Source organism: Pelophylax lessonae (assembly GCF_965119305.1).
Source record: "Pelophylax lessonae genome assembly, chromosome: 2".
Classification (NCBI taxonomy): Eukaryota; Metazoa; Chordata; class Amphibia; order Anura; family Ranidae; genus Pelophylax; species Pelophylax lessonae.
In genome coordinates this window covers 747303715-747323591 of record NC_138769.1, presented here as the reverse complement: position 1 = coordinate 747323591, position 19877 = coordinate 747303715, and the positions used below count along the sequence as shown (strand labels likewise).

The 19877-nt window shown below is 43.5% G+C and overlaps 1 protein-coding gene across 1 annotated transcript in view; it reads right to left on the bottom strand.

Annotated features, from left to right (window-relative positions):
* Window positions 1-19877, bottom strand: part of LOC309548373 (uncharacterized protein) — a gene marked incomplete at both ends in the record, with an annotated part of 539651 nt that overhangs the window by 299917 nt on the left and 219857 nt on the right. The gene's annotated exons all lie outside the window — the stretch shown is intronic.

Genomic DNA, 19877 nt, shown 5'->3' with positions numbered 1-19877 from the left:
GTTCGGACCACAAGAGAGAGACTAATGTCACATTTCCACCATGTCACTTTTTTCATACTATTCTCCTTCACTCTCACCTATGGGTTCTTAGCCCATACATCACATGTAACATATGTTCTGCTAACCAGAAATGTATGATAATTTTTATGTTATTTTGAAATAAATATTATATTTATACTTAGAATACTTTTGTGTATATTAGCCCCTTTAAAGTCCCACAAACCTTGACTTGAGGCACCAAACCTCTCTCTTCAAAGATATTTAGGGATTATGGCTAAAACTGAACTATAAACTCCTTAAGGAATCGCATACCCAAAAAAGGAGAGGAGATTATTTTTAGCCAATAAAACCAGCTGTGATAGACTTACCACAGTCTGCAATACCTCTGACCACCACTAGAGGGAGACTCCACCTATATCTAGCTGGCTTACCAGTCTCAGGCAGATACAGATCTTACATACAATCTGGTGCACTCTAAGGCTGGACATACATTATACAATTTTTTTATGCAACTTTCCTTCAGATTTATCAAAACCATATAATATGAGGTCATACTCAAACACTTTCAGTTTGTATGCAGTCAGGCCGGTCCTTACACCACATAGGTAAAGGTTATCTACAGGAGATTGAACAGGAAAATTGTATAATGTGTGGCCAGTCTAACGGTTGGGGAGCAGTCTAGTAATCAGCACACACTTCTGGGGTTCCTCCATCTACCCTACAAGCTAGAATCCTTGTGTTACTCCCTCTTCCCACTATCCATGTACACCCCCACACCACACACAGGACAGGGGGACAGTGAGGGGACAGGGAAGTGTGTGTGGGGGGGGGGGGGCAGTGAGAGGTAAGTGGGAAGAAATAAATGCCCATTATTTGTGGTCAGTGTGGGGGAGGGAAGCCTGCTATTGTTATCAGTTAATGAAAAATAAATTGGTGATCACTGAGGGGAAATGTTGGGCATTAGTGATTAGTAGGAAAAAGGGGGAACAGAGTTGCTCAGTTGGGAGACAGGAGGCACTTGTGCTCAGTGGTGGGGTTGGATAGGGGAGCAGTGGAGGAAAAGAAGGGTAGGCAGTGGGACAGTGAGGGGACAGAGTTGTGGACAGGGGGGCGGTGGGGGGGGGATAGTGGGGTGGATGGGAAGAAGTGGGTGAACAGGGGACAGTGGGATGAATAAGGAGATGAATACCTGTCTGATGGTGTCCTGTTCTGGAGGTTGATGTGGAGCTCCTCTGATGACTCTTCTATGGTTGGGTGACTTCTGACTCTTCCCAGCACGGTGACCGGACATGAAGGGGGAAATCTCTCCCAACTCTCGGCTTCTCTTCCTCCTGCTCACAAGTGTCCACAATCAGGGGAAAGTTCCCCTTAAAGTGTCATTCCACCTTGTGGGGGGTCCTAGGCCTGCAATGTGCAGACTGTAGACATGAAGCTGATTCTGCTCTGACCTGTGTGAGGATCTTCTCTGTCTCTCCTCCGTGTCCCCGATGGAAGATGGAGGCTTCTTGTCCTGGCTGAGAGGTGTGAGGGCCGTTCTGTGTCTGCACTATGGATCTGGGAAGACTCCAATCACATTGTGAGCCAACTTCCTCACAGGGAGCCCCTCCCCCACAGATGCCCAGGGGCCACAGTGACTACAAACACAGTGCGGGGGAGGGGGGTTTCACAAAGAGGACCCTTCCCCCATTCTCTGGGATCACACCAGTAGAATCTCATTTGAAGAAGGTTTGTTGGATGTTCTTCTGGTTGGTGGAGGGGAAATCAATGTTGATTATTGAGCGCAGTGAGGAGAAGATTGGGAGGAGCAGGATGGGGAAGGAATGAATTTCTAGCAGTGAATGTGGTTTTCATTCAGTAAATTCCATTCATTCCAGAATGAGATGATAAAAGGAAATGAAATGTTGAACTCCTTCTGAGCGCCATTCATCAATCCATGGAATGTAGTGAGAAGATTTCTCCAAATTCTCCTCCAATAATCTCCTAGTGTATGAGCAGCTTTCCCATTCTTGTGTCCTCTTCCTTCCTCCCCCGATCACACCGGTGTCTTCAGAGAGATCCGGAGCTGAGCTCTCACATCTCTCAGGACTCTCATATTGCACACACCGGGGGATCACCTCATACACTTCATCTTCTACATGTGCTGGACGCCATGACACTCATTTCTTGGGGAAAACTTTCTCCCGGAGATCTTGCAGGAGATGAAAGGAATGTTGTACGACGCATGTGTGAGACGAGGCACATGACATCACACGCTCCATCTTCTGCATGCGCGGTATAACATACATTCTCATATTGGTGGTGTGGGGGAGGGGACACAGGAGGGAATATGTGGAGTCACTATGGGGGAGGGGCAGTACAGGGAACACAGGAAGTGGGTGACATATTGGGGGGATTCTGGAATAGAACACACAAGCCTAACACTGGCCACACACTATGCAATCTGATTGTACAATCTTCTATAGATTTTCCAAAACAATGTAATAGGAGGACACACCCAAACATTCCATTCAGTGTGTATGGGGGTCGGGCAGATCCTTGTACTATGTAGATGATGGAAGATGGAAAGGAGATTGTACAATCAGATTGTATAGTGTATGGTCACCTTTAGGGCTCATTCACACCAACAGTTAACCACTTCTGGACGGAAGGATTTGCCCCCTTAGTGACCAGGCCCTTTTTTGTGATTCGGCACTGCGTTAATTTAATGGACAATTGCGCGGTCGTACGACCCTGTACCCAAATAAAATTGACATCCTTTTTTTCACACAAACAGAGCTTTCTATTGGTGGTATTTTATCACCTCTGCACTTTTTATTTTTTGCGCTATAAACAAAAAAAGCGACAATTCTGAAAAAAAAACAATATTTTTCACATTCTGATATAAAACATTCCCAATGAAAACATTTTAATATCAAATTTTTCATCATTTTAGGCCAATTTGTTTTCTGCTCCATAAAAATCCCAATAAGAATATTTTGATTGGTTTGCGCAAAAGTTATTGCATTTACAAAGTACGGGAAAGATTTGTCATTTTTATTGTTTTTTTACTAGTAATGGCGGCGATCTGCGATTTTTAGCGGGACTGCGACATTGCGATGGACAGATCGGACCCCTAACTGACCTTTTTGACACTTTTGGGGGGACCAGTGACATTACTAGAGTAATCATTGCTAAAAATATGCACTGTCACTGTAATAATGACACTGGCAGGGAAGGGGTGGTTATGAGTAAGCGATCTCCAGTATGGTGAAACGCGTCAACCTTTTGCATGTCCCTGCGATGTACTGTCTACATTCTACCTGTGGTGAGGAATAAATACTTCGATGTTTTCATCAAGATCCTGAGTGCGGTCATTTTTCTTTTGACAGGGAAGCGGTTAACCTAGGGGTGATCAAAGGGTTAAGTGTGAGCTTAGATGGTGCTTTCTAACTGTATGGGGGAGGGACTTGTGAAATGACCATAGAAACATGTGATCCTATATAGAAGGCGCTCTGTGATCATTCCAGGGAGAAGAACGGTCAGCTGTGTTTACAACATCCGACCATTCTTCTCCCTCAGCGGAGAGCGATCGCGTACCCATACGTTGGTTCACACAGGAGGGGCTCCCTGCCGCAGTATAATTGGGTCCATAAGTGGTTAATCTATCCGTACACTGGGAGATGAATGAACATCCGTATAAAACTTCCAATCATTACATCTGATGACATCACCAACACTGCACACCAGAGAACACGCATTATACACACAATAACATGGGACTGAGCCCCAATATTTCCACCCCCTCCCCCCTGTACTGCAATTATCCAATCCCATCCTCTAATATTAGAAAGGAGAGAAAATCTGTACATCCCATTACATGTGACCTCACCACCCCTCCCCCATACACATCCCTCTCCGACTTCTCACCCCTCCCCCATACACATCCCTCCGACTTCTCACCCCTCCCCTATACACAGCCCTCCCTGACTCCTCACCCCTCCCCCATACACATCCCTCTCCGACTTCTCACCCCTCCCCCATACACAGCCCTCTCCGACTTCTCACCCCTCCCCTATACACAGCCCTCCCCGACTTCTCACCCCTCCCCCATACACATCCCTCTCCGACTTCTCACCTCTCCCCAATACACATCCCTCCCCGACTTCTCACCCCTCCCCCATACACATCCCTCTCTGACTTCTCACCCCTCCTCCATACACATCCCTCTCCGACTTCTCACCCCTCCCCCATATACATCCCTCTCCGACTTCTCACCCCTCCCCCATACTCATCCCTCTCCGACTTCTCACCCCTCCCCCATACTCATCCCTCTCCAACTTCTCACCCCTCCCCCATACTCATCCCTCTCCGACTTCTCACCCCTCCCCCATACACATCCCTCCCCGACTTCTCACCCCTCCCTCATACACATCCCTCCCAGACTTCTCACCCCTCCCCATACACATCCCTCCCCGACTTCTCACCCCTCCCCCATGCACATCTCTCCCCGACTTCTCACCCCTCCCCCATACACATCCCTCCCCGACTTCTCACCCCTCCCTCATACACATCCCTCCCCGACTTCTCACCCCTCCCCCATGCACATCTCTCCCCGACTTCTCACCCCTCCCCCATACACATCCCTCCCCGACTTCTCAACCTTCCCCCACACACAGATCTCACATGTCACTTCCCTCACTCATACAGTTCCTGCAACTCCCCAACCTCCCATACACAAATTATACTCCCAGAGCCTCTGGTTTATAGACCGGATACATCCTAAATATAGAACCATTTATCCAACTGTCCATCCAGAGCCTCTGGTTTATAGACTGGATACATCCTAAATATAGAACCATTTATCCAACTGTCCATCCAGACTCTCTGGTTTATAGACCGGATACATCCTAAATATAGAACCATTTATCCAACTGTCCATCCAGAGCCTCTGGTTTATAGACCGGATACATCCTAAATATAGAACCATTTATCCAACTGTCCATCCAGAGCCTCTGGTTTATAGACCGGATACATCCTAAATATAGAACCATTTATCCAACTGTCCATCCAGAGCCTCTGGTTTATAGACCGGATACATCCTAAATATAGAACCATTTATCCAACTGTCCATCCAGAACCTCTGGTTTATAGACCGAATACATCCTAAATATAGAACCATTTATCCAACTGTCCATCCAGAGCCTCTGGTTTATAGACTGGATCCATCCTAAATATAGAACCATTTATCCAACTGTCCATCCAGAGCCTCTGGTTTATAAACCGGATACATCCTAAATATAGAACCATTTATCCAACTGTCCATCCAGAGCCTCTGGTTTATAGACCGGATACATCCTAAATATAGAACCATTTATCCAACTGTCCATCCAGAACCTCTGGTTTATAGACCGAATACATCCTAAATATAGAACCATTTATCCAACTGTCCATCCAGAGCCTCTGGTTTATAGACTGGATCCATCCTAAATATAGAACCATTTATCCAACTGTCCATCCAGAGCCTCTGGTTTATAGACTGGATACATCCTAAATATAGAACCATTTATCCAACTGTCCATCCAGAGCCTCTGGTTTATAGACCGGATACATCCTAAATATAGAACCATTTATCCAACTGTCCATCCAGAGCCTCTGGTTTATAGACCGGATACATCCTAAATATAGAACCATTTATCCAACTGTCCATCCAGAGCCTCTGGTTTATAAACCGGATACATCCTAAATATAGAACCATTTATCCAACTCTCCATCCAGACTCTCTGGTTTATAGACCGGATACATCCTAAATATAGAACCATTTATCCATCTGTCCATCCAGAGCCTCTGGTTTAAAGATCGGATACATCCTAAATATAGAACCATTTATCCAACTGTCCACCCAGAGCCTCTGGTTTATAGACCGGATACATCCTAAATATAGAACCATTTATCCAACTGTCCATCCAGAACCTCTGGTTTAAAGATCGGATACATCCTAAATATAGAACCATTTATCCAACTGTCCACCCAGAGCCTCTGGTTTATAGACCGGATACATCCTAAATATAGAACCATTTATCCAACTGTCCACCCAGAGCCTCTGGTTTATAGACCGGATACATCCTAAATATAGAACTATTTATCCAACTGTCCATCCAGAGCCTCTGGTTTATAGACCGGATACATCCTAAATATAGAACCATTTATCCAACTGTCCATCCAGAGCCTCTGGTTTATAGACCGGATACATCCTAAATATAGAACCATTTATCCAACTGTCCACCCAGAGCCTCTGGTTTATAGACTGGATACATCCTAAATATAGAACCATTTATCCAACTGTCCATCCAGAGCCTCTGGTTTATAGATCAGATACATCCTAAATATAGAACCATTTATCCAACTGTCCACCCAGAGCCTCTGGTTTATAGACCGGATACATCCTAAATATAGAACCATTTATCCAACTGTCCATCCAGAACCTCTGGTTTAAAGATCGGATACATCCTAAATATAGAACCATTTATCCAACTGTCCACCCAGAGCCTCTGGTTTATAGACCGGATACATCCTAAATATAGAACCATTTATCCAACTGTCCACCCAGAGCCTCTGGTTTATAGACCGGATACATCCTAAATATAGAACTATTTATCCAACTGTCCATCCAGAGCCTCTGGTTTATAGACCGGATACATCCTAAATATAGAACCATTTATCCAACTGTCCATCCAGAGCCTCTGGTTTATAGACCGGATACATCCTAAATATAGAACCATTTATCCAACTGTCCACCCAGAGCCTCTGGTTTATAGACTGGATACATCCTAAATATAGAACTATTTATCCAACTGTCCATCCAGAGTCTCTGGTTTATAGATCAGATACATCCTAAATATAGAACCATTTATCCAACTGTCCATCCAGAGCCTCTGGTTTATAGACCGGATAATAGGAGATACATTTCTGTATCCTTTTTGAGCTACAAGAAAATGGTTCCACTGAGCATACCCCTCCCCCCATCGCTTACACTTTCCCTCCTTCCAGTACATTGTATTACCCCCTCCCCCCAGTACATTGTATTACCCCTCCCCCCAGTTCATTGTATTACCCCTCCCTCAGTACATTGTATTACCCCTCCCTCCAATACATTGTATTACCCCTCCCCCCAGTACATTGTATTACCCCTCCCCCCAGTTCATTGTATTACCCCTCCCTCAGTACATTGTATTACCCCTCCCCCCAGTACATTGTATTACCTCTCCCCCCAGTACATGGTATTACAAGTGTACTCTTCTCTGAAAATGTGTATATGATAAATGTCTGTACAAATATCGTGACATTAAAAATTGCCCCAGCCGCCATTTTATTCCTCTTCTGAAAACATATAATATATATATAAATGGTGATTATAAGATGTGAAAGTTTAGGCGGTCAGTTTATATTCCTTTGTGTCCAGTATGGATTTCCTGAGGGACCCCTAAACTCCATATTAGACTCTGGGGGTGAGCTGTGAATTCTCCATTCTTACTGGAGGACGGAACGCAACAAAACCGCCATTTATAGAGATAAGAAAATGGTTCAGTTTACATTGCCAGGAAATCTCCCTTCATTGCCGGCTCAAATCACAAACAAAAACACCCGGACCCCCCAAAGTCCCCCCAGAGACCCCCCATAGTACATAGCAGACCCCCATAGTACATAGACCCCCCAAATACCCCCCATAGTACATAGCAGACCCCCCCATAGTACATAGCAGACCCCCCATAGTACATAGCAGACCCCCCATAGTAGATAGCAGACCCCCATAGTACATAGCAGACCCCCATAGTACATAGCAGACCCCCATAGTACATAGACCCCCCAGAAACCCCCCATAGTACATAGCAGACCCCCCCATAGTACATAGCAGACCCCCCATAGTAGATAGCAGACCCCCCATAGTACATAGCAGACCCCCATAGTAGATAGCAGACCCCCCATAGTAGATAGCAGACCCCCCATAGTAGATAGCAGACCCCCCATAGTAGATAGCAGACCCCCCATAGTAGATAGCAGACCCCCCATAGTACATAGCAGACCCCCCATAGTACATTGCAGACTCCCCATAGTACATAGCAGACCCCATAGTACATAGCAGACCCCCCATAGTACATTGCAGACTCCCCATAGTACATAGCAGACCCCATAGTACATAGCAGACCCCATAGTACATTGAAGACCCCCCATAGTACATAGCAGACCCCCATAGTACATAGCAGACCCCCATAGTACATTGAAGACCCCCCATAGTACATAGCAGACTCCTGCAGTGTGTTGTATCTTAAGGATCAAAATAAGGGTGTCGGTGAAATGTCATTTGCTGACAATTTAATCCCTTTTATCCTTGTAAATGTCAGCGCTGCTGCAGCACTTTCTGTACATCACAGAGATGTCCCTTCACAGGCAGGATTAGGACCCCCCCCCCTCCCCCCCAGAAATGCTATTTATAGAAATTGAGCATTTTCAATCTTCCACTATAATCGTTTAAATAATAAAACACTTCTGGCTGAATAGAATTAAACCTTTTTTTTTTGCATTGGTCCATGTTCCCCAGGGCAGTGCCCATCCCCCCATGATATTTTTTTCACCCCCCCCCCCCTTGCCTATTAGCTGAGAAAATGCAATTTCTTTTTTTTTTTTAATTGACAGGTTCGGTTTCCATGACTTTCAATGGGTTCGGCAATAGCAACAAAGAGATCACTGATCACCTTGTGGGGGCAAAATCCCTAATAAACCTCAGAACACGGTAACCAAATCCACTTACAGATACTTCCCATTGGGGGAGGCGGATTGGGCATGCTATGTTTTATTTAATTTTATATATATATATTTTTTTTATTTGTATTTTTTTCTCATTTAACTGTTACCTTGTTCTCCTGAAATTTCCGTAATTTTCTTCATTTTCCTAATGTTGTTAGTGTCTGCTTTCCCATTCAATAAGTTTTTATTGATTTTTACAGAGTTAACAATACTCCAACATGGAGGACAACAGTAGATAAAAATTAGCAATAAGACAGTAGTATAAACAGATTAAACAGTTTAAACAATTTCCAGTCTAGAATATAGAGATTATTGTGCGACATAACATAACGACAGTACATATGGATCCGAAGTCGTGACAGGACTCCTCCGTCCGGAACCTGCAGGGATCTATGTCTCCAGGACAGAGGAGGTCCCGCCCCAACCCTCTGGATCAGAAAGACTCAGGACAGACTATTATCCGAGGTGAGATAAGGCCAAGCGTCCCAAGCTTTTTGGAATTTATTATATGTTAGGTTATTAACAGATAAAGCTTTTTTAAGTAAGTAGTTTTCATTTACTAAGTGAATAACTTCAGATAAATTTGGGACACGCTTTGATTTCCAATTTCTCAGGATCAGATTTCTAGCAGCAAGTAGCACATGGACTATCATCCGCCTGTACATATGGGGGTATGTGTCTAAGTTTAGGTTTAGAACGGCTAGTTCTATTGAAGGTTTCCTCAAAATTCCAGTGCATGAAGCAAGGCACTAGAACACTGAGTTCCAGTAACTTTTAAGGGAGGGGCAGTCCCATAGTATATGAGAAAGGGAACCAACCATGCCGCATTCATGCCAGCAAAGGGAAGAGATGGTTGGTATCATTTTTGCCAATCTATATGGGGTGTAATACCATCTATTGTAAATTGCCATTGTCTAACCGTAAATTGTTGTTTGAGGGATATTTCCCATTTAATCATATGTTGTGTTTTGTGAGTCATGGATTCAGCTGTAAGGGCAGAGTATAGTATAGATATGCCTTTTTTTTCTGGTTTATCCGTAGATAAGAATTCCCATGATTGGGAGTTGGTTTGAATGTTCAGGAACGGATGTTTGGATAATAGAATTAGAATTTTGGATAGCGATGTGGAAGCATTAGCTGGTATGCTAAATTCCTCGATAAGTGTTTCTTTGGATTTGAGGGAGTTGTCGTGATAGAATTGATTTAAATTCTGTAGATTAAGCGATTTAAGTTGGGTGATATCTAATTTGCGGATTTTAGTAAATAATACATCTAAAGGTAGAGGGTGTGTTTGCGCTATGTTTAGAGTAGGTTGTGTATTGGATGCAATTCCTCAGGCTTGAAGGGAGGATTTAATAGTGGGTGGGAGTTTACCCAGATTCCAAGGGATCCATAAGTCACTAGAAACCATTTCAGGTTATTTGTTGGAACCAGGTGTTCTTCAATGGAAGCCCATAGCAGTGATTCAGGATTAACATTCCAGTGTTTCAGCTGATCTAAACGAGTCGCCCAGTAGTAGGCCACTAAATTGGGTAGACCCGCACCTCCCATATATTTGTGTAATGAAAGGGTGTCGTATGCTATTCTAGCTTTTTTCCCAGCCCATATATATATTCTTAAGATACTTGTGATGGCATTAAGTTGTGTTTTGGGGATGGGTATCGGAAGTGTTCTAAACAAATACAATATTTGGGGAAGGATGCACATTTTGATCGTAGCCATTCTAGCTCCCCAGGTTATATCAACTTTTCCAAATTTTATGAGATCATCAGAGATTTTATGTTTAAGTGCTTTTAAGTTGGTCAGGAGTAGGTCCGAAGGGTGGGGGGTAATAAGAACACCTAAGTATGTAATCTTGTCTTTCGACCAGGGATACGGACAATGTGAAGTGAGATATTGCTTGGTGGGTGGAGGTACTTCTAGATCAAGAACGCATGACTTTGAAGGGTTGATTTTATAGTAGGAGATATCTCCGAAGTCATTTAGAATTTTATGGGCAGCTGGTAGGGACTCTTCTGGATTTGTAAGCATGAGGATTATATCGTCTGCAAATAAATTTATTTTGTGCTCTAAATTACCTGTAGGGATTGCTGCGTCCGAACGTATAGCTTCTGCTAAGGGCTCGATGGATAGATTAAATGTTGACGGTGAAAGGGGACAGCCTTACCTTGTTCCATTCGTAATGTTAAATGATTTGGAGAGTGTACCCGACGTAAAGACTCTTGCAGATGGTTGCGAGTATAAGGCTAAAATGGCTGATAAGATATTCCCTGTTAGTCCAAATTTGGTCAGGGTTGAGGACATGTATTCCCAGTTGATTCTATCAAACGCCTTCTCTGCATCCAAGGTTAGGAGCGGAGAAGGCGTTTTTTTGGATTTGGCCATATACGTGATATCTATTATTCGTCTGGTGGCATCTGCTGTTTGCCTACCGGGTATGAAGCCCATCTGATCTTTCTGGATCAGAGTGTGCATCACCCCCTGCATTCTTTTGGCTAAAATTTTGGCGAAGATTTTTATATCCAAATTCAGTAGGGATATAGGACGGTAATTATTGGGTAATGATGTGTCTTTACCAGGCTTGGGGATTGTTACAATATAAGCTTCAAGCATATCTTTGGGGAACGACGTAGTTTCTATCGCCTTATTGAAGACTTTTAATAATTGCGGGGATAGGGTTTGTTGAAAGATTTGGTAATACTCGTTAGGGAACCCGTCAGGGCCAGGTGATTTACCGTGCGGGAGAGATACAATGGTTTTACAAATTTCTTCTTCTGTGATTGGTTCATTAAGTTTGGCTAATTGTGATTCTGAGAGACGAGGGAGATTCAGTCTATTTAGAAATTGGGATATGGAAGCACTGGTTGGGATTTTAGTGTTTGGGTCTGCTTTAAGGTTGTACAAGGAATGGTAATATTCTGCAAATTCATTGGCTATGTCACATGGATGTGTGACTTTATGAGCAGATTGAGTTTTCTGTAGGTATGCTATTCTGGATTTAGTCTGTTTAGATTTTAGGCGGTTGGCTAGAATTTTACCTGACGTATTAGCATGCGCATAGTAGTTCAACTTCAGTTTCCTCAGTTGAATATCATGTTTCTCTAGTAGTAGGGAACGCAGTTGAGTTCTAAGGGAGTTAAGTTCTTTTGTTTTATTGGGGTTAGGGTTACGTTTATTATCTATCTCTAAAGTGTTGATTAGTGTCTGCTTTCCATACTGCACTCTCTGCATTATTCAGTCCCCAGTCACTTCCTTTTCCTATGGCACTTCCTTTCCCGAGTCACTTCCTGTCCCGAATCACTTCCTGTGCTATGTCACTTCCTGTCCCGAGTCACTTCCTGTGCTATGTCACTTCCTGTTACATATCACTTCCTTTCCCAAGTCACTTCCAGTTTATGTCACTTCCTGTCCCTGGAACACTTTCCCATTGTTTCACACTGTTTTCAGCCACTTTAGATCCGGTGTTGTAAAATTTTGTCGGACCCGTGAAAAAATCAGACCTCGTCACTTCCGGTGATAGAGCATCACAAAACAGCGGATGGGAGTTGTCCGTGCGCATGCGCAGAAGACATTTTTCGAGGTTTGGCAAAATTATAACAGAGAGCGGACAGCTGATTGAGAGGAGGCGGGGCTGAGGTGCGACGGAGGACGGAGGACACATATGCAGAGCTGGTGGAGGAGGCGGGACGGAGGTGCGGCCGTGTAATATATGCAGATGACGCGGCGGTGTCTTCCGTCCCACCTCAGCCCCGCCTCCTCTCATTCAACTGCCCGCTATGTGTTATAAGTTTACCAAACCAAGATAATGTCTTATGCGCATGCGCACTTGAGACTCCTATAACCGGAAGTGACGAGGTCCGATTTTTTCACGGGTCCGAGAAAATTTTAGAACACCGGTACATATAAGTATGTGTGTATATATACACCCCTATACACAAGTTCAGATGTCATGCCTGACTCCAAACATGTCCTCAAACAAGCCCTATAAACGCCTGCAGCCAAAAATCAGGCTGACAGGAACTATCTGTAAGCGGATTTGGTTACCGTGTACTATTACAGATAGTTCCTATTAGGGGTAGGCGGTTTGGGTATGCTGTGTTTTATTTAATAATTTTTTTTCTTTTTTATATATATATATATCTTTTAATAGTTTTTTCTCATCTAACTGTTACCTGGTACTCCTGTAATTCTCATAATTTTCTTCATTTTCTTAACTGTTGTCAGAAGTAACAAATAATTGTAAATGTTATTGTTGAAATTGTTAACTTAAAATTCCAATAAAAATTACTTTAAAAAAAAAAAAAGCAGGCTGACAGGCGAGAAGCCATATCAGTGTTCTGTAAGTGACCTAAGAGAAACAGTCTTTTCTCTATAGCGGTCACCCTGACATGGAAGGGTTTGGTCACCCTGCCATAGCAGTCAGAGTCAGTTCACCCTACACTACACTACACTACGGTCACCCTGGCACTTAACACTTTCCCTACAGAAACTAGATTTTTGTATCTAACTAAAGTGGAAAAAAGCACCCTAACTACACTAGATATCCCTTTCCTCACACTAATAATTGCTAAATGACACTTTGAAGCAGAAGTAACAGAACTGCTTCCACTCTCTTCCATGTCCCTGTATTACAATGCTAGGAATTTGGTGGGGCTATCTTATATACTGGGGGGCATATTCACTAATGATTGGCCTCTGGACCCCCTAGTCACTCCAATCACATTCCTAGCATTCTCCTGCCCCCTCAATTGGCTTTTACTAATGGTTCTGGTCCAATCACAGGCTTTTAAAGCCCATTTCCTGTCCCATTGCATTTTGGTCGGTTCTGGTTGCTGAATTCCGAACTTTTTCAGCAAAAAGTTCGGAATTCGGCCGAACTTCGAACAGCCAATGTTCGGGTCGAACCGATGGTTCAACCCGAACCGTTCGATCATCCCTATTTGCCACGTCCTCTGTTTTTTAAGTTTACTTTGCAATTTGAGAAGGACTCCTCGCATATACGCTTTGCAAGTAGACCAAAGAACAATTCTGTCAATGTCTGGGCTATCATTGAGTTCAAAAAGGCGTTGTGTTCTGCAGTCATGGTTTGGATGTTACCAGGGTTGGCAAAAAGCAAGGTATTGAGTCTCCAGATGTGTGATGGTCCTGATGTTCATTCTCCCAGGGAGATGGAAACAGGTGTGTGTGGTAAGACCATGCAATGGTTTTAATCAACAAATCTGTAATATTCTGGAGTGTCTGTTTGTTTGAGTAGGATAGTTGAGAGGAAGAAAAGTATGAGAAGTCTTTTTTTCTGATCCATGATGGCATCTCCAGACGTCGAATTAGCCATTTGCTCAAAGAAAGGGGTTCAGAGCTGGGCGTTGATGGCGGGTGGAAGACTTTGTGTCTATATTGGGTTCTCCTACAATATTGAAATTGCCTCCCATTATAGTTCTGCCATGTTTGACTTGGGATACTTTCTTGTAAATTAGTTTGTAGAAGCAGAGTTGTTGTTTATTTGGGCCATACACATTGACTAAAGTGTACGGGATTTTATTAATGTCACAATTTACAATTAAATAGCGTCCTTGAGGGTCTGCGATGGTTTGGTGTATGACGAATTGTAGTGAATCTCGGAACGCTATTAATACTCCATTTTTCTTTTTTGAGTTCGAAGCTATGAGGATCTTGTGATTTTTTTTTTTTTAGCTTGAACTGGGGGGGGGGGGGGGGTTTATTCAGAGCAAAATGTGTTTCCTGTACTAGAATGATATGCGCCTTTTGGTTGTTAGCCTCTCTGAGTAATGCAGATCTCTTCTGAGGGGTATTTAGTCCCCTAGCCTTGATGGAAACAAGTTTGAAGGTCATGTCGGGAAAGGTGGTGGTGTTCTGGAGATTTTAGGTGGTGGACTCGGTCAAAATATCCAGAAACAAGGTGCAGCTGGTACAGGGATGGGGTGGGAGGGTAATTTAAAAATAAGGGTAGGCTCTTGAACTCAATGGGCAGTAACTACTGCACAAAACCACTAAGGGGGGGGGGGGGGTAAGCAGACTTACCGTAACGTAGGTAGGTCTGTATCTAACAGTTCGAGCAGGCTGAAATGATTGAAAAATACTGCATGAATCCAGCGCTTGTTGGATCAGGGACAACTGAGGTTATCAGGTAGCTCACCTGTCCTGGGAGGCTCCTCTGGTTTCCATTTGATGGATTGGTTGTTCTCGTGGGTCCGGGTTATCCTCTGGAATGACGTGTCAGCCTTTTAATAGCTGGAGGCCCATAGCGAGGGTCCTCACTTTGTGGGTCTTGTTCTGGTCCGTGATAAGTAGTTTGGTATGGAATCCCCATTTGTAGGGTATTTTGTGATTTTGGAGAGCCTTTGGTATTGTGGCGAGCTGTCTGCGATTTTCCATAGTCGCTTTGGATAGGTCCGCATAGAGATTTATGAAGGAGAAGGGATCTGGGAGTCTGGGCGCTCATTTTGCTGCGTGCATGACTTGCTCCTTGACAGTGAAAAAGTGTATACGAGCCAAGACGTCTCTGGGTGTAGAGGTCGGCAGGTGTGTGTGTGTGTGGGGGGGTTGGGAAGTCTATGTACTTTATCAATCTACAGATCATGCTCAGACAGTTGAGGAACCAGAGTGCGCATAAGGGATTGCAGGAATTTGGTGAAGTCCGACTGGGAGACCGATTCTGGTATATTCCAGAATTTGATATTGTTCCTATGGGAACGATCTTCAAGATCTGCTAATTTAGGTTTAATTAGTTGGAGTTCCTCCTCATGATCTGTGACTGCATCCACCATTTTTTATTATGAGCAGTGTAAAGTTCACTAACTCTACTTTCTGTGATGTTAAGACATTGTTCCTGCTGCTGCACAGAGACCGAGGGATGAAACAGCTGCAGACAGATCAGTGCACAAGGTCTGTCTCAGGGAGAGGAGCATATTCTTTGTCTGTTCTGACAGGGGTTGGTCAGAGGCAGGGAATGATTCAAGCATGGTTGCTTGCTGAGTAGGAGGGAGAGAGAACAGGCCTGGAGCTGCAGTGAGCAGTGTGTGCTCAGGCTCCTCCGTCCTGGGCCTCTATTTGGTAGGGCTGGATGTGGAGGGTGAGTTGGTGAGTTGGGGGGGGGGGGGGGTGACTCACCATGTTCGCAGGAGCTGGACTAGTTTTCTGTAGGCTGGAGGTATTCTTGTCCAATGGAGAGTGAGGAAAGTCGCGCCGAGCCGCTGCATGTCATGTCCTGCCGGCGCCATCTTGGCTGTTAGTCCGAGGAAGAGAAGAAGACGGTGAGCTTTTTAGATGTGTATTCCTTCCTCCTTTTTGACATCGCAGTTGGATCGATGTAGGGTCATTGTGGATCAGTTTGGTGCAGTTGATGGGGGTCGCTGTCAGTCGGTTCGGCTGGATGCTTTGCAGAGCTGAGGGATTAGGCAGCCATTCACTCACGCCGTCCGGCCACACTCCCTCCTGGGTGGAGTTTTGTGTTCCTGCAATCTCCATGGTGCACATTCCTGGGCGGAGCTTCATGTTTCAGCAATTTCCATTGTGCATATTCCTTGGTGGAGCTTTATGTTCCAGCCATCTGCATGGTGCACATTCCTGGGGTGGAGAATTGTAAATTTTTTCATCTGGACCTGGGGGAATAGTCTCTCCATCAGGAGTTGTTCTTGGTTGTATGTCTATCTTGGGGTACTAATTGTACAGTGGGATCAGTATGCCATAATCTATGCTTTTTCTCCACTGAAGTTCTTACCTCCTCTACTTTAAAGCTGAACTCCAGCTTTTGATACACTTTTACATTTTTTGGCCTCTCATGTTAGTGAGGGACATAGTTGTACAAGCTGGCCCAAAGAAAATAAGTAAATTATATCAAAAGCTGGAGTTCAGCTTTAATGGATAGAAAGCAAGGACAAGAAAGTCATTCTCATAGATTAGGATTGACCTTGCAGAGTGGGGTATGCTGACCTCATTTATCTGTCAGCCAGTGCTCTGTGGCCTCTACCAGATGGACAAGATCTGTTATCTAAAGATCCGATTTTTCACCCTGCTTCTCGGTCACAAGCTTTGATGGCTTAGCTGCTGAAACCAAATTTCTGAGAGGCAGAGGCATTGAAAATGGGGTTATCACAACTATGCTCCATATTACAGACCCAATATTTCAAAGTGATTTTTATAGGTTCTAAGTCCCGTTAGTCTCCCGATAGTTAGACTCCCGATAGTCCGCTGGTCAGTGTTTTTTTTCTTTGGCTCCATTGGAGGGATCTACATTGCTGGATGCCATGAATAATTATGGATTTGTTAGGTTTTTTACTGATTGGACTTTCTCATTGTGTTGTCCTGTGTTTTTGTTGTAAATGAGTAACCAGGCATACTATGTAATCCTTACTCATTCATGTAGAGGGAAAGCAGGATATCTGGGGGACCCTTTTTAAAGGGGGCTTCCAGATTCTGATAAACCCCCTCCTGCAGACCCCCCACAACCACTGGGCCAGAGTTGTGGGAAAGAGGCCTTGTCCCTATCAACATGAGGACATGGTGCTTTGCTAGGGTGCCTCTGTCATGGTACCCTTCTCATGCTAAGGGCACGTGGCCTGGTATGGTTCAGTGCAGATTCCACATTCAGCTGTCCCTCCAACACTTCAGTTGGACAGAAACTAACCAGCTCAACCACTTAAGGACCAAGCCTTTTCTGGCAAATCAGTAAAAATCTGTATTTTTTGCTGGAAAGTTACTTAGAACCCCCACACATTATACATATTTTTTTTTAGCAGAGACCCTAAATGGCGGTTGTTGCAATTTTTTTTCCATACTGTATTTGCGTAGCAGTTTTTCAACCGTAATTTTTTGGGAAAATTTTTGCTTTAATTAATTTTAATACAAAATTATACAACATATAACCTATTTTTTTGGAAAATATAAAAAAAAGATGACTTTACGCCAAGTAAATAGATCCCTAACATGTTACACTTTAAAATAGTGCGTGCTCGTGGAATGGTGACACACTAAGATACTTAAAAATCTCCGTAGCCTACAATTTAAATTGTTTTACAGGCTACACGTTTAGAGTTATAGAGGAGGTCCAGCGCTAGAATTCTTGCTCTCGCTCTAACGTTCACAATGATACCTCACGTGTGTTGCAAACACCATTTACATACAGTATGCGTGTGTGACTTAAGAATGTGTTCACTTCTGCTCGCAAGCCTTTTTTTTTTCTTATTTATTTACATTTTTATTGACTTTTTATTTATTTAATCACTTTTATTCCTAATACAAGAAATGTAAACATCCCTTTTAACAGAAATAATGGATGACAAGTCTTCTTTATGGAGAGAACTGGGGTCTATCTTTGAAAGCAAAAGATCAAAAAAAATGTGATCTTTTGCTTTAAAAAACAAACAAACCTGGTTACCTCCACCCTAGACTGGAAGTGATGTCATGTTGTCACTCCAGTCCTCCTAGATTGTAGAGGTGATCAGAGACAATCTGGTTTCTTCTCACCTCTGTGACCAGCTGTGCGAACTGTCGGATCATTTCCCAGGCTGACTGGTAGGAACAGAAGGCCAGAGAAACACTGGTGAGAAGCAGGAGGGGGGGGGGGACACCCCTCTCACTGCTTCTAATAGTGATCCAGCGGCTACTGCTCAGATTGCTTTTATGAGAAACAGAATTGCAGGCTTCAATCATAATCCCGGTAAACCATTTCAAAACTGCAACGAATATATATGTGTGGCGCTTGGCAAAAGATTATGCATTTTCTGATGAAACCTTTATTAATGAGCGTTACAGACAGGTCAGGTGACAATGCATTCTTCCATGATGCCGGAATAAAGATGAAGTCAGCCAACAGGTCACACAATTTCCATATCCCATCACTTCCTTACCAATCAAAATGGAGATTTCACAACTTTATTCCTTCTGAAATGGGAGGAGATTTGGGTCACACATTCACCCAGACAGAAAGAGATCATATCCTATTCTTTACTCACAAATCCTCCTTTTCCAGCAGTCTCCAGGAGTCCAGATATAACCTTTGACCAGATGGTATATATTCCACACCTTTGCACAACATTTTTCCCACAACCTTTCCTACCTGTTGGAGGTGCAATAATGCCAGGGCAACTCTTTTGTTTGACAATCTCTTCCAATTTAAAATGTAAAATACTTACAAAATACTCTCCTCGCCTCCAGGACTTCTCCAGAGCCTCTCCCATCCTCTGGAACTCTCTATCTGTCTGACTCTCTTGTACTCTGTATTTAGGTGATCTCTGAAAACCCTTATCTTTAACACATTCACATTCTTCATTTCTGTTAGGTTATTTATTTGCAAAATGTTATTTCTTCCTAATTTTAGGCCAAAATGTATTCTGCTACATTTCTTTGGTAAAAATAACCCAAATTAGTGCATAGTGATGAGCTTCGTGTTCGAGTCTAACCTAAGTTCGACTCGAACACTGCCGGCTCGCCCGTTCCCCGAATGGTGAACAAATGGGCTTCTTCGCTGTAACTTCAAGTTCCCACATCCATAATTAATTTAAAAGGTTTTAATTAATATCCATAATTAATATTAATCACCCACTGGCCAAGGGATTAGAGCCCACAGCCTCTCACTTGCAAGCCCCGTATTCTACCTCCTACGCCACCATAAAGCCTGCTGATTAACACACAATACACTCGTCCTACACACAATTCCACATTCCTTCAGGGATAGTGTAGTGAGTTAAACAGTTTAACAGATAGTGCTGTCCAGTTCTGGGCACCGGTCCTCAGAAGGGATGTGCTGGAACTGGAGAGAGTCCAGAGAAGGGCAACAAAGATAATTAGGGGAATGGAGGCCATCAGCTATGAGGAAAGACTACAAGTATTGAACTTATTTTCTCTGGAGAAGAGACGCTTGAGAGGGGATATGATATCAATGTACAAATATCATACTGGTGACCCGAGCATAAGGAACAAACTTTCCAGAGAAAGGGAATACAATAAGATACGGGGTCACTTACTAAAACTAGAAAAAAAAAACAGTTTAACCTTAAACTACATAAGGGAATCTTTACTGTCAGAGCAGTAAGGATGTGGAATTCTCTTCCACAAGCAGTGGTATCAGCAGGGAGCAT